Below are 16,270 nucleotides of genomic sequence, written 5' to 3'. Positions count from 1 at the left end.
TTTCCCTTTATTTATGATCACTAGTTGTTGGCCCGCGCGCTATCGCGCGCGGTCCCCCAAGATAGCCAAATCCAATTAGAGAAATTAATAGCTTAATTACTTTAACTAAAGTATCTCAATTGTAATTAGTTAATGTAATTCTAGTTTCATTTTGAAAGTAAATAATACAAGCATTAGTCTTATTTGTTCCTGTAAAATAGTCGTGTGATGTTTGCTAAACATATAGAATAATATAAGTACTTTATTAAAGTCTGCATATTCTTTTTAAAATATATTTATTAAAAAAAAACCCTTCGTACCATATAATTGCGCTTAGCTATAATTACAGTAATCCGATTTACAAGAGATGTTTTCATTCTAGTCAGTCCTTTACAAAGAGTTTAATAACCATTAGTCATTGTTGACAAGCAAGAGTTTGATAACCATTAGTCATTGTTGACAAGCAAGAGCATAGAGGTAAAACTTAACCTAAAAGGCTAAAACAACTATTTGTATGCCCAAAGTGGCAGAAAGCTATCCAATAATACATAATCCATCTCTGATAAACTCAACAAACCTTTTCATCACTGTCCGATTTGAGTGGTAGGAACGGCCAATACTAATAGCAAAGGCAAAGACTCTTCTCTGTAAGGAAACTGAAAGGAAGAACTGATCTTATTACAACTACAAATTTCAAAGAAAAACACTCTCTGAATCTAGAGAGCCATACAACAGAAGCTGTAAATTTGACGAGGAATACAAGTAGCAAAGCAGACTACAAATTTGTTGCCAGAATTTAATCTTCAAGTTACAGTAAACGCAGCTGTCTAATGCCAGTAATGCAACTCCAGCACGATGCTCCATAACAGTGCAAGAAACAACAACCAACCAAATATCAGAACACAAAATAAAAGGTAACACACAGGCAGAATATGATAGACATCTAAGTAAAAGGTCAATCTGGTTTTCAGTCACCACGCGATTTCAATTTTGATTCATGAAATGCAATCACAATCACAAACAACTCCAGGATTCTCACCAGCCGGTTTTCTAGCTAAACAAGCCCAAAAAGACCTCGAAGAACACAACAACCCTAGATACAACAATAACATCTACTTCGTTATATAGGAGAAACAAATTACATCTAAATATCATATTACATCTAAACACAATTACATATATTACAAAAAAGTGAAAAAGTGAAAAAGGTGGACTTTCAAAGATAAATTACGCAATGTGACCGAACTAACAAAAAGGCTAAATGAAATAAGAAGTCATCCGTATGATTTCACATAAGGTAGGTACTGAAACTACAGTAAGCCTCATCGGCATATTGGTAGTTCCGTTACAATTAGCATCTCCAAAAAGAGAAATTTTCTAATTAGATGTATCTAACTATAAGCATGGACTTCCTCAAACAACAAATGCCATAGTCAGACGAATATAGACTGGAGTGAATTTGAGTGTTAGATACTCAATTCCGCAAGCATTCATCGTAGAACCCATAAACTTGAGTAATCTGTCCATATCACCACCAAAGAATATCATTATAACACAAGAAATCAGAAATGTATAGCGAGTAATCATTGGGCTTGAAATCAGAAATGTACAACCTCCAACAGTGAACAAACAATTCAAAATATCAACACACAATGATATTAAGACTTTTACCTGACGACTTTCATGATGCCCTATAAGAATAGTGATCCTCTAGGAATAGCGGACTTTAAGTGCAACCAGGAGCTGAATAAGAAAAACAATGTCCAAAAAGAATCAATTTCCAGCCCTACTGATTATCAATTATCATCACAAAACACCCTTACATAATTTATAGAGTAAATTATAAATATTATCCTAGGGACCTAGACAGGAAACCAATATCTGCGACAGGAGCAAATATGTCTAATCACCTAGGCAGAAGGAAAGTTCCCAACCCTACAATCACTGTTTTATTTTATTTTTATAAGAATCCCATAATCCCGATCAGTATTAACCATGTTACGCTAGCAAAGATGATACAAGAATAACGACCAGTATAGTCTGCTCTCCCATCAATTAAGAGAAGGAACAGTGATCCCATTTTTTTTTTCACTCACCACCTACCAAGAAAATCGCTTATAACTTAACTCTCACCATAAACATTGAGGAAGGTTATTCCACTTGTTCCCAATCCCATTTATCCCACCCCAATCCTAAAATGCATGAACCTTCAATTGTCTCTCATTAATCTTGTACTTCGTAATTATTTGGCAACCAAGTGTAGCCTCTGAGCTCTAACCTTCCATACCCAGTGGAAAGGAAGGAGACTATATTCCCCGATAAATCTATGATAATGTATCCCAAAAGCATTATGAGTTTACGACACAATTTCGACCACCAACCAGTTTTGTAGAATCGGGAGCTAGAGCTCCGAAGTTGAAGCAACGTTAATTATCATGTACACGTATAAGCATGACTTCTCTTAGAGTAAAGAAATAAATAGAACTCCTATTTGCACAATGGCATAGAGTCCTCCGGTTGAATATTGTTTCGGAGATCCAAATAAGCTGCCAGCTGTCATCCTCGCTAACATAAGCATGATATACAATAGAATGTCTTCCTGACTCATTATTATTTATTAATTTACTTTCACAAATAAAAAATTTGATGATACTCACCGTCACAGTCTCCACTGAATAATATCCTCGGTCAACATAATCACCCATAAATAAGTAATTTGTATCTGGACACTACAATCAAAAGGCAAAGTCCAAAATCAGTAACAACGGCAAAAATGCAATAGAAATGTAAGACCACGAAATATAATGAATACAGTTCAATTAATACGAATAAACTCACACCTATTTGTGGATTTAGATTACATTACATATAACATAATTTCCTCTGCTAGTTCAAAAGCACCTTCTGATTTGTTCACAATAAAAACTAATGACTCCAAGTGATAAAAGATGTCTTTGACCAGAAGTTTGTATCAGTGTATGTGAAAAGGCAGGTGAAGAACGGATTGGTGTTCAAAAACAAATTCCAACCCTACCACCTATGGATAAGCTATACAAACCAAACTATCTCCTTGCTTTTATAGCCTGAATTGTATCAATTGAATGCATGACACAGATAAAGTAACGGCCATTAGAAATACAGTCACATGAGGATGCATACCTTCCCACCAATACGAAAAAGCTCCGCAAGATCATGAAACTGCCCATGGATGTCACCGCAAAATCGCAAATAGTCACTGGACTTTTCACAGACTATATTCAGACAATAAACAATGAGGTGTAAAACAATATAATGGCCATGACCATAATCTAATCAATAATAGCTTTTCATAAGTTAAAACCAGTTCACAATTAAGAGAGCCAATAGAGAAAGACAATATCCAAGACTATATATAAGTAATTCTATCCAAAAAGCACAAGGAAAAAAAAAACAGAAATCCACTATAAGGTGTAACAAGCAACTAAGGCGTCATCCATGATTGTCGTTAGAGAAAAAAAATTGAAAGGAATTTGGGTAGAATACTTAGAACTTAGAAGTTTTAACTTGCCCTGGTAAGAGCAGCATTTGTTCTATGACAATTTGAAACTAATCCAACTGATCCATTTACATTGCTCCAAACAGTTGAGAATATTATGTGTCTTCCTCACCACCTTGGAATCCATCAACATAGCGAATGTTGATGCAAAAGTTATCCTTGTGTTTGGTATTTTTCTTCTCTAATTTTTCTTGCAGCAAACCTACTTGACCCTTATAAGGTGAAATTTCTCCTACACCCACCACTGTTTCTCGACACAATAATAATCTGCATATATTGGCAGATCAAACTAATTAAAATCAAAATATAAATACTTACACCTAAAAAATTTAGAATTTGGGAGAAGATAAGACTTTAAACACCATAAACCCCTAAACCCCCTAAAACTCGAAATATAAATACCTGCACCTAGAAATTTCAGAAATCGATATAAGATAGGAAAACGCGAAAAAGCCCTAAAATCAAATTTTAACTACCAAGACCTTCGAAAATTCAGAAATTAATAGAATATAAGAATCTGAAACAAAAACCCCAAAAGTATCGAATATTGAGGAGGTTAACCATACCACGATGTGTCAAAAACGCAGTCATCAAGCCACCAGGGGTGAGAACAATGTTTGATATACAGGAACACATATGCTACACTTGCAGGAAGAACAAGCTGTTGAAGACACTCAGACCACCCATGTTTAATTGCATCAATACCTAAACTGTAAACAACAGATAAACATTCAGCTAATGTTATTGTAACACCCTGACCTTTAATTCAAGTATTAAAGAATAATTAGCAGCGGAATTAACCTAATTTGGTCGGGACATTACCTACCGTAACCCCCTCTTGGGAATTACAAGGCAACTATCATAACATAAGCTATTAAAACCCAAATTAATATAATAATCCTTTATATTCCCAAAATAAAAGTACATAACTTACTAAGAGTCTTTAATTAAACTATTAAAAAATTAAGCATAAGCTAGATGATTAATACTAAGGTGAAATTCCTCGCCACAATCGATTCCATCGTTCCCCGCAGTACCTAAAACAGAAAACAAAACGGTGAGCCGAAGACTCAGTAATGACTACCCTAGCAACGTAAATTCATTTCAATTCACTTTATTTAATAACACAGGGAGAATAGAATAAGTAAAACATTTAATAAAATATCATATTAATTCATTCATAAACTTTGCAATTTGACATGCTAGTTGTCGGCAAGTACGAACCGTGAAGGAATTCTCCACTGGGCCTGGGCCCATAAGAGCCTGGGCTCATCATCGTAACATGAGCCTGGGCCCTGAGCCTGGGCTCATAACCATGGGATCCTGGGCTCGTAATCCATGGGTGGACAGGTGTCCGTGGTGCATGCATGACCGATAGATAGGAAGATAGTAGTTTATATAATGCCAGACAAACCAGGTCTTTCACTTTTCATTTATCATGTTTTATATATTTTTACTAAGCCTTAGCTTGTATTTCAGTTGAAATAACATAACTCTTTATATCATAAATCATCATTTTGATCCTGGGATCAATAAAATATCAATTTCATAGCATTGCATAAACATCATTTTATGAGAAAACTCAATCAAATCATAGGAAACAATTCAATCAAATCATATTTCATCCCACAATCCATAAAACACATCAAAATATTTAATTCATAAACTCAATCATAACGTCATAATTTCATAAATCATATTTATAAGAGGATTGCGGGTACTAGCAATAGCCGTTACCTCAACCAAAGTTTTATACTTCCCGTCTGATGGATTGTTCTTCCTGAGCTCCAAGTCCGATTTCTTTCAGAACATTAAATTATTGAATTAGTTATTAAACGATAAATATTCGAAAATCAATATTTCATAATTAAGTTTATAAATAATGAATTTTCAAACAACGAACTTTAATAGAATTATAATTTCATAAATTTAACGAAAAATTATTGTTAATCGAAATTTCAAAAATATAAATTTATAACTCATATATAGCTTTACATGAAAATTACTTAAATTCCCTTTTTGTTAACTCAAGCTAGTAACTTAATTTTAGTAAAACCGAAAATTTAATATATTTTCCTACCTGAAATAATAAACAATTTTATTAGTAATTATTTATATAAATATATATTAAAATACTTTATCAAATTTATTTAGAAAAACATGGAAGGTAAATTCATAAATCTGAAAATAACAATAGGAAATGAGCTTACCAAAACCCAAATATTAAAATTGGGCCCAACCCTTTTGTTTTGGATTTGCTAAAACAAAAACGTATTTTTGGTTTCTGGTTCCTGGAAGTCGACCAAATAGGGGAGGGAGTGCGAAACAGGGGAGCACGAAGGGGAGGAGGAGAGGAGAGGTGAGTTGGGCGGCGCAGAAGCACAAACCCGCGCCGGAGGCGACAATGATGGTGGTGGTTCTGCGGCGGTTCACGACGGAGTAGTGAGGGGAGAGTGGTGAGTTGTGCGAGAAAATGGGGAAGTTTGTGTGTGTTTTTGGTCGGTGGTTCCGGGTTTCGGTTCAACGGCGACGGTTGGTAGTGTTTATGTGGTGGCGGAACAACAAGGGGAGGGTGGTGATTGGTGGTCGTGGCTGCAGGTTGCACGGGTGAGGGCGGAAAGCAGGGGAGTGAAGACGAGGAGGCTCTGCGGCCCGGTTTGGTCGAAGGAAAGGGGAAGGGAGTTGTGGTGGTGGTATTCGGTAGAAAAATCCGGTGGTGAGGGTGGGTGTGATGGACGGTGGTGGAACGTGACGGTGGTGGTGCAGCGAGGCAGAGAAAGGGAAAGAGACAGGGGAAGGGCAGGGGAGTTGCAACGGGGGAAGGAGAGGATGGTGAGGGGAGTGGGGTGCGTGTGGTGGTGGATGGTGGCCGAGGCAACAGGTGGTGGGTCTGGGCAGTGGCAGGTGATGGTCGTTGGTGGTGGTGGTGGTGGTGGTTTGAATCACAGAAACAAAGAGAATGAGATTTTCAGTTTTGGTAATTGATTTTGGTTTGGGGAAATTGGTGCAATTATGTCTGATTATAGGGTGAAGAAGAAGAAAATTTTGTTTGGGGTCCAAGGAGTGTATTTGGACTGAATTTGAGGGAAGGAAGAAATCCCTTCCTGGTTTATACGTGGAGAGCAAGGGAAGAGAAGAAAAATGAAATTTTGCTCTTGAGGGGTAATTTAGTAATTTCACAATATTAGGCAAAAATTAAAAAATTGTTGTTATTTTCAGAAATATATAAAAATTGAAATTCTTAACTAAATTAATATTTCGTAAAATATTGTTAACGAAAAATAAATAAATTTAGTTTTCGAATAAAGATAAGAACGTTTCGAAATTATTAAAAATCCGAAATAAATTACAAAATAACTAATATTTAAAAAGTAGCTTAAGCTCGTAAATATAAAAAAAAAATTAAATTATAAAATCCGAAAAGTAAATCATGTAACAATCTTAAAATTTCAAGAGAAATAAAACTTCGTTAATTAAAAAAACAAATAAAGTTCGAAATTAAGATTTAAAACGATATTAAGCTAAATAAAAATAATTAAGTATAATTAATCGGGTTTTAAAAATTCAGGGTATTACAGTTATGTTGAAAAACCAATCCTAAAAATGTCAAAATAGAACTATAAAATGTTGTGAGAGATCAAGCAGGTTCACCTATATTCTTATTATTCTCTTGGGTCAATTTAGCAGGACTTTCAGAACAGGTATGTGAACACTTTACACGGTCAAGAACACCAGTTTAAACCATGTTGGTTAACCAAGTGAGAGCAACCTAAACAAAAATAAGCGTGCATACAGAGAGAGCAGAGGTCAACACATGTGGTAAAACAGCCAAGCATTATACAGATTGCAGAGGAATGGAATCATGGATAACTTACCGCAAGCAATAAACCCCATATCATAAACCCAGCTGCGAATTTCACACAGGTCACAGGGTCATATTTGGACAAAAGAATACCAAATAGTGATGCTCCTGCAATCTGCAAATATGCATAAGCCTGTAAAATCCGCAAAGATGTTCAGGATTTGTGATATGTATGTGTGGGAGAATGATAGCAGAAACTAAATGCAAAAAAGTATACAGGCAACTCAGCTGCTTAAAAATCATGGTTGGGTGAACGCCACAAAGAGTATAGCTAAGTACAAAAGAAACACAACTTATTACCTCACATAGAATATCAATTCGATTGATAGCAGCATTAGCCTGAGCAAGTGCAATAGGTCGGATGGTCTCAGGTACCTGTGCATGACATGATGCCTGTATTAGAGAATTGAATTCCTAGGGGGAAAAAAATTTAATTTCTAGGGGAAAATAGACAACAAGAGAATCTAGGATGGAACATAAAACAACATTACTGGTACAAGCCAGTAACGCTCCATGGCTAGTTGGCTACGCCCAAATCTAACCCACACATTCCCTCAATTGTACTTGCTAAAACAAGAATAATAAACTACGGGTGAAGTAGAACAGATGACACAGTAACAAGACCGTACTTGATGAGCATGAATAATCATTGTCACCGACATCAGCTGGGAAATTGCCCAAGTTATGCAGTGAATCTTATAAAAGATGAGAAAGAGATACAAAATAACATATTGAATGAAATAAGATTATAAGAGGATTACCTGGACCAAGCTTAGAAAATTAAATGCATGTACTCTGGGGTTTTCCAACCAATGGCCCTCCAAGAATAACGGCAACCTGTCCATTTGAACAACTTAGGAGTTAGAACTACATTCATAACAAAGTTGGATTTGACTGAGTAATTGTTTTATGTGGAGATGTTAGTTGGGTTATATATAGGGTTTTGAAAGCATCGACTTTTGGCCGAACTAGTAGAAAAAACCCCTGTTGCAGCCCCCTTGTTGCAGCGTACATGTATTAATACGCTTCAACAACCAGTCGGTCAACGCGGGTCAAACCTTTTAAAGGGTTGTTGCAGCGTACAAATTACTTGCTCCCTGCAAAAGAGTTTATTGCAGCGTACATAATAAAAGCCCCCTGCAATAGACCTTCCATTTTGCAGTGTACATGGTAAAAGCCCCCTGCAATTATTATTTTTATTTTTTTCGCTGCAAAGGTAGGTAGTTCTATTCAGACCCATTTCGTCTCAAACCTCGAGCAAAATAGAAATCTAAAATCCCGCGCTCACTCCTTCTTCTACCCGAGCATTCTTCTATTTGGATTTTGGAGAGAGAAATCGTTGTTAATTTCATGAAATCAGGGTTCGAATTCGTTTGTTGAAGAGGAGGAAAAAGGAAAATCGATTTTTTTTTTAGTTTCGTTTTACATGCCCTAAAAAACCCTAGTTTCGGAAATTAGGGCAAAGGATTTCAAATTTTGCTTGCTGTTTTGCGACATAGGTTTTGCAATCTAAGGGTTTCGTGTTGCGGGGGTGGTGTGTTTTGCTCAGGTGATCTTCTCGACCTTTAATTTTGACCTAATTTTTATTTTTATTTTCGCAAACCCTAGAATGTCATCAAGTTTGGGAAATTAGGGTTAGGGGGAATGAAATTGTGTTCGTTTTGTTTTGATTTTCGACCTACTAGGTCAATTGATGAGTTAGGGGATATTGAAATGTGATTCTGCTTGCATATGCTGCTGAATTGCTGATATTGAAACAAGGGTTTGATTTTTCCTCTTTATTCAAGAAATTGAAATGGTGTTCAGATATAGGCATATCGCTGACATTGTTTTGAATGGCTAGAATCTGATTTCATCTTGTAAGTTCTGAAAGGTGTTTTTCATTAATTAATACCATTAATCTCTCAAGCCTTTTTTGTATGTGTTGAATTAGTAGTTTAATGTTGTATTCCAGATTGAATTTCCTGTAAGTTATTCCAATTGGAAGGCAAAACTAATTTTTTTTCCTCTTCTGCATTTGGGTACATGCTTATCGTTATTTACTTCTGAATGTAAGAGTCTAATTTATGGTTTAGGAATTGAGTTAGGTGTTTAATGTACTAAAATTTGTGTTTGATTCTTTGTTGCTTCGATACTCTAGGTTAGTGTTTGCTTCGATAAAATACGTAGATACTGAAAATGAAATCGTTGTGTTTTAATCGTATATTGTTGCAATTAGGTTTTGATTTGCTTGAATTCATGGTTAATTGAGCAATAACCAGATTATGTGGATTAATTCTTCTGTGTTTGTTTGTGATAAAGCTCACTTCTGTAAACCAGTTGTTCACACAATTTTATGTCAAACCGCTTATCATCCATTACAACTGATTAAAGTTGGAAGTATAGCAATCTCCTACTTCGATCGTTGCCCTGTTGTTTTCGGCGTTTAGTCGGTTGCTAGCTATCTTCTCTGTCGTCGCTAGTAAAGTTGGCAATTTCAGTCTTCCTTCATCTGTAAGTTTGACTGGACTACCTTAATTATTGTTACAATTCAATAATTTTCATCATTTTAAATGAATCGAGTGAAATTCAATAATTTTCTTGATTTTATATGGAATTAAGTGAAATTCTTTTATTGATTAGATATCATTTCACCTAGTTTTGGGTTGTTTTTGTTTTTAATATCTGATATAGTTTAAATAATTTTTAATTTAGCCTTTAGGTTTTCATGAATTTGATCAAATTTCAAAAATTTAATCGTTTGCTTTAGTTGGATTGGAGTGGTTATAGTTTGTAATACGTAAAGGATTGAAGGTTCTAAGTCTCACCATAAACTTAAGTTTGTGGATGTGTCCTGTGTTGACATTAGATTAATAGATCCACCTGTTGCGAGTTTAGCTTTGAAATTTGAGCATCTTTGAGGTAGCCGTCTTACTTAGCATTGTTTGTGGCTGTTGAAATTTCATTTAGTTGATCTAAATGAATAAGTTCTCTCCTAGTTGTGGTTTAATGTAGCTTGATTCGTTTGAATTGCAATCAAGTTTCTACTTACAAGGTTTTTCAACGTTTTTGACCAATTCCTTGTATGATCTTTCTGCAATTGTACGGTTTAGTCTTCATTAAAATTCTACAGATTGAAACTTATTTGCATTTCTATATGCCCAAGTGCTCAATGCTTAGTGAAACGGGTTCTATAGCTTTATGCTGAAAATTTCAGATACAAAGCTTTTCTTTTTCAACTTTTAATAATGATAACAAGTTTTAATATAAATAAATCTACTTGATTGAGTTTGGAATCAATAGTGTCTTGGTAAACAATACTTTGTATAACATATTCTTGTATTTTTTTTAGTAATGGGTGATTTCTCCTTCTAGTATGTCTTTTATTCTTATTTATCTTGGCTTGTATTAAGGCCATATGCCGGTCTTACACTTCTTTGAATAGATTGTAGCGAGCGAGATTTCAAGGTGTTTAACTTTTTTATCTTCTTTATCCTAAAGTGCGCATGTACCGGTACTTGATATTCCGGGATATGAAATAATTAATTGCAAACTAATTAAAGTCCTGCTCAATACTTCACCTATGTGCCTTGGGGAATAATATGGTGAACCTTTAAAAGTGTGTTGGCATGTTTCATGAGTTGGTTATGATCAGATCATATTATTGTTCGTTGTTGCTTAAAGCCTTGGGTACTGGACTACTGGATACGTATCAGTACGTATTCAAATTCATGATAGTAGTTTATTTCCTTGCAGAAAAGATCAATTAATCATTGATTTGAATCAGTAGAACATAATGTACGGTAAGAAGAATTAAGAGTTCAGAGTTCAGAGTCCAGAGTTTGAACCATGCGTTTTAGTGTGATAATCACTCCCCTATTTTTGCTAATTAGATTAAAAAATAAATATATTGTCAACTGAGATGGGTTTTTTTACTAGTATATCATACCAAAATCAGACTATTGATGGTTCGCTTAGGTAGAAAGATTACATGAGTCGTGATAAGCAACACAATATCTGCAATGCCATTCCTAATGTTGATAACCTTTCTTTCGGGAACAGTTTGTTATTTCATGGTTCAGTTGCATCCAGGGTTTGAGCACTATATATTCTTCGTGCTATGTCTTTATGCTAGTGTCACTGTTGTTGAGAGCTTAATGATGGTCATCGCCAGCGTTGTCCCCAATTTCCTCATGGGAATTATTACTGGTGATGGCATACAGGTATATAATTATATATCTAATGAATAATTAAGGCTAAGGGATTTAATTTGTTTCTGATATGTATATTATGTATAATAATTATCAGGGAATATTCATGCTTGTTTCGGGCTTCTTCTGGCTCCCCAAGGACATACCAAAGCCAGTATGGCGTTATCCCATGTCTTACATCAGTTTCCATTTTTGGGCTCTTCAGGTACACTTAACTAATTACTCAACTTCCCCTATAAAAGTAATATATATTACTGATGGATTGGTGGTTGGTTGTACATACAAGGGCAATACCAAAATGACCTAAAGGGAGTGGTGTTTGACAACAGGACACCAGATCTACCAAAGATACCAGGGGAGTACTCTTCTTGTCTTCTTGATGCTGAGTTATGTTTGGTCCTAAAGCTTCTTTGTTCTTGAAATATTTCTACTCATAGAATACGAGTAGCTTCTTTAAAACAAAACTTCTTTGGTGGAAAATACTGCATAGGACGGAGAACCATGATTATCTGTCCATGAAACAAAAATATTTAACAATTTACATTTATGTGAACAATCACCCATAGTTAATCTCTCATAAAATCATCATCGTGAATAAAAAGATTGAAAGGCTCATTGGATCGTTATAGGTCATATTTAGAGCTAAAATGGCATTTCCGCTCCCAACTTTAAACTAAAGAACCTAAGTACTCATTTTATTCTTATTACATGATTAATATGCTTAGTTTGAAGTTTCAAAACTCATTTCAATCTACTTATGCACATTTAAGGCTTGTTTGGTCGTTATAGGTCATATTTAGGCTAAAATGATCATTTTCGCTCCCAAATTTTAGATAAAGAACCTAAGGACTCATTTTAAACTTACTAAATGTTTTATATGCTTAGTTTTGACTTTCTAAGACTCATACCAATCTATTTATGCACATTTAAAGCTCATTGGGTCGTTATAGGTCATATTTAGCATAAAATGACATTTTCGCTCCCAACTTTGAACTAAAGAACTTAAGGACTTATTTTAAACTTATTACATGATTAGTATGTTTAGCTTTAAGTTTCCAAGACTTATTCCAATCTACTTATGCACATTTAAGGATTGTTTGGTCGTTATAGGTCATATTTAGGCTTAAATGAGACATTTTCGCTCCCGAATTTGAACTAAAGAACCTAAGAACTCATTTTATACTTATTATACATTTAATATGCATAGTTTTAACTTTCTAAGACTCATTCAAATCTATTAATGCACATTTAAGGCTAATTGGTTCGTTATAGGTCATATTTAGGCTAAAATGATATTTTCGCTCCCAAATTTGAACTAAAGAACCTAAGCACTTATTTTAAATCTTTTACATGATTAATATGCTTAGTTTGGAGTTTCCAAGACTTATTCCAATCTATTTATGCACATTTAAGGTTTGTTTGGTCGTTATTAGCCATATTTAGGCTAAAATGAGCATTTTCTCTCCCAAATTTGAAATAAAGAACCTAAGGACTCATTTTAAAATTATTAATGTTTTACATGCTTAGGTATAACTTTCTATGACTCATTCCAATCTATTTATGCACATTTAAGGCTCATTGGGTCGTTATAGGTCATATTTAGACTAAAATGACATTTTCGCTCCCAACTTTGAACTAAAGAACCTAAGGACTCATTTTAAACTTAGTACATGGTTATTATGTTTATTTTTAAGTTTCCAAGACTTATTCCAATAAACTTATACATATCAAATTTTTGTTTTTGTAAGGTCTATACTCCGAGGACTGCGCCTTATGCTAGTGAGGAAATTGATGTGGTTCGTGAGCAATGGGCGAAGTTTTTTACCAGCAAGTATTTATTATTGACCTGAGGGAGCTTGATCGAGTTGGTTTAGATGTATAGAACAATATTTTATGTTAAAATGCATGCGTACGTTGAAATTGGAATGTATGTATATTTAAATGTATTAGTACGTGCACTTTGGTTTTGGAATATATACAAAACTACTGTTATTGTTTATATATTTGTTATACAGGTTGCGATATTCTATTATTGTTATGACAGGTTTCTATATTTGGTGCAAAATCCCTAAACAAAATTAGAATTTTCGCGCCAAAAGTGCTTTGTTGCAGCGTACATATATATGTGTACGCTGTAACAAGGGTGTAAATTTTGGCAAATTTTCAGACTTGTTGCAGCGTACATATAGATGTACCCTGCAACAAGTGGAGTTTTTTGAAGCATACACTTCTTTGTACGCTGCAACAAGTCAATATTTTTTCCAAAATTTTGACACTTGTTGCAACGTACATGCATATGTACGCTGCAAAAAAGTACTTTTTGCAGCGAACATTGTACGCCGCAACAAGTCTAAACTTGTTGCAGGCCCCCCAGTTGCAGCATACGATGTACGCTGCAACAGGGGTCTAAAAGCCCGCTGCAATAAGGGTTTTTTCTACTAGTGAAAGCTGAATCTCATGCCTTTCTCCAAGCTACTGCATTTGAAGCATACGACCTAACTTTTATCCTTCAGTTACTTTAGACATTGCTAGAAATCGAGAAAAGAGAAATGAAGTGAAATCACCTGTCATATTCGATTAGATGGCCAGACTATCCCATTAAACCCTTTGTCGCTTAAATCAAGAACATTCATCTCTCTTAATTCCCTAACATTGCTTGAGCCTGTCAAAGTGCTCTTGGACAAATTCAAGAACTCCATGCTGCTAAAATTACCAAGTGATGATGGAATTGCCCCGGTCAACACATTATGGGACAAATCCAACACCTCAAGGCTTTGATGTGAGACTTTTTCAGCTGAGGTGAGTGAATCACCTAGGGTTCCACTTATTTTATTTTCTGAGAGCGGGATTTCCTGCAAATCACCTTAAAAATCAGGTAGATCACTAGTTTTTAGGGGCAACCTGGCAAATCAAGGGTGCTGATAGATAAGCCCATGTTTAGGGGTTACATGCTTTGTTTTCAAAGCTCTGAAAAGAGCCCTTTCTGCCCCAAGAATTTGTACTGTGCTTCCAGAAGATTTATCAAGCTACCACTATATATGATCAATAAGATGAGCACCAACAAGCTCACCAACAAGAGAAGTCATATTTGGAGCAATTGTGTTCATTCTGCTTTTCAGATAATCATATAGTTGAGCTTGTATTCAGCTAAAGACAAAACTTGGTCGCGGAGTTTCGAGATATTTGTTAGATCAAGATCGCTGACTTCAGTTCCCATGGAAATCATGGAAGCCTCTTTGAGTGTTGTCTCAACCTCCTCAGGCAAGATCTGTAACAAAAAAAAGACAGAAGTTGAATTATTACCATATGACAAAATTATCCTAGGACCGTCAAAACTCCGAAAACAATTTGACATATTAAAAACACAAATTGAATACAGGAAGAAATCATAACTAACAAGACTCGGGAATAAATAAAAAACTCGAAAATGAAATTCTGCAAAGAAAACCCAGCTATCCAGAGTTTATCTGTCAAAATTTCTATATACTTTAAACATTCCCACTACAGTCAGATGTTGATGAGAGTTACAATAAGTATATGTGTAGCATAGATAGTTAACATTTGACAAATTAACACTAATACTCGACTAATGAAAGAAAACTAAAATGAGAAAATTAAAACGAAACCCATAAACAACAAAGAAAGGAATTAACACTTTCAATACATAAATCATGGAAATAAATCAATCAAAGAGAATAGATGAAATCTAATTTGGACTGCAGAAGGATCAGTCAGAAATTTTTTGGTAAGAACATATGCAAAAAAGAGAGGATGTGGCAGAGCTGAAGAAACCAGAGAAAACTCAGGAATCAAAACAAAGAAAACTCGAAAACCAATACATCATCCACATCCACCAAATCAAGCATTCCCACTAAGTTGCAAACAAATGGGATATAAAATAAAAGCCTAACATCAGTCATGCATAACTTTATTTCCGACGCAACAAGCTGAAGTGAACTTTTATTGGACTGAGTTTTTTCAGCTGAAAGTTTGCTTTTTTCTGCGAAATTACATGATTTAAGGAAGTGGGTATTGCTTTAAATTTGATTGATTTGAAGAAATAGTTTGTTAATCTATGTGATATCTGAGGCGAAATCCCAGTTTTTATCGACGCATTTCTAGGTTTGTTTATGAAGGAATTGAACTGTTAATGGCGGTTCATTTTGAGCACGATTGTTTGGGAAAATTCTGGGTTTGTTTTGAAGGAATTGAGCTGTGAAAATGGTGGTATAATTTGAATATTTTGAGCAAGATTATTGTTGCTGGAATTTGATTTCTGGGCTGATTTGGTAAATGTGGGTGTAGTGATATGAAGGCAATGTTGAAGATGCTTGTTCTGGGTTTGAAGTTGTAGTAAAGAGCAAACAAAAATTTGTGGATTTTTTTTTGTTGGGAATTATTAATTGGGTTTGATTGTCAAAAAAAGGAGGGTTTTGATAATCATGAAAGCTCCTTCAAATGGTCTCATGGCTAATCCCGGAGAAGGTGATGATTTTTCCTAATTCTTCTTTTTTGGTTGGTTAATTGAAAAAATAGTTAATTTCTAGATTTCCAAAAGAAAAAAACAATCCTTCCAAATTTGATGTTTGGTTAAATTTATGCAATTTCACTTGTATGGACTAGGTATTAGTGTGGACCAGGGTATTTTAGGTATTTTACAGCTTTTAAGGATGATATAGACAAGCAATGTTTGCGTGATCCAAA

The 16,270-nt window shown here is 34.9% G+C and overlaps 1 long non-coding RNA gene across 13 annotated transcripts; it reads right to left on the bottom strand.

The window, feature by feature from the left end:
- Positions 1–1,099: 1,099 nt before the first annotated feature.
- Positions 1,100–16,133, bottom strand: LOC110797846 (uncharacterized). Of its 13 annotated transcripts, none has more exons than XR_008930321.1 (12): positions 14,515–16,133; positions 14,131–14,418; positions 8,138–8,213; positions 7,677–7,751; positions 7,390–7,509; positions 7,166–7,283; positions 5,252–5,314; positions 4,081–4,551; positions 3,139–3,230; positions 2,637–2,708; positions 1,651–1,722; positions 1,100–1,498 (listed from the first exon to the last, which is right to left on the bottom strand). It is a non-coding gene; the product is annotated as an uncharacterized lncRNA (long non-coding RNA). The 13 variants fall into 13 exon arrangements; XR_008930323.1 differs by having other exon boundaries at positions 14,637–16,133; XR_008930316.1 differs by having other exon boundaries at positions 4,081–4,224; positions 4,449–4,551; positions 14,131–16,130.
- Between the last annotated feature and the right edge of the window lie 137 nt (positions 16,134–16,270).

The sequence above is a fragment of the Spinacia oleracea genome, chromosome 3 (genome assembly GCF_020520425.1).
Source record: "Spinacia oleracea cultivar Varoflay chromosome 3, BTI_SOV_V1, whole genome shotgun sequence".
Classification (NCBI taxonomy): domain Eukaryota; kingdom Viridiplantae; phylum Streptophyta; class Magnoliopsida; order Caryophyllales; family Amaranthaceae; genus Spinacia; species Spinacia oleracea.
The sequence above is the reverse complement of the archived record's forward strand: the minus strand, read 5'-3'. Positions and strand labels throughout refer to the sequence as shown.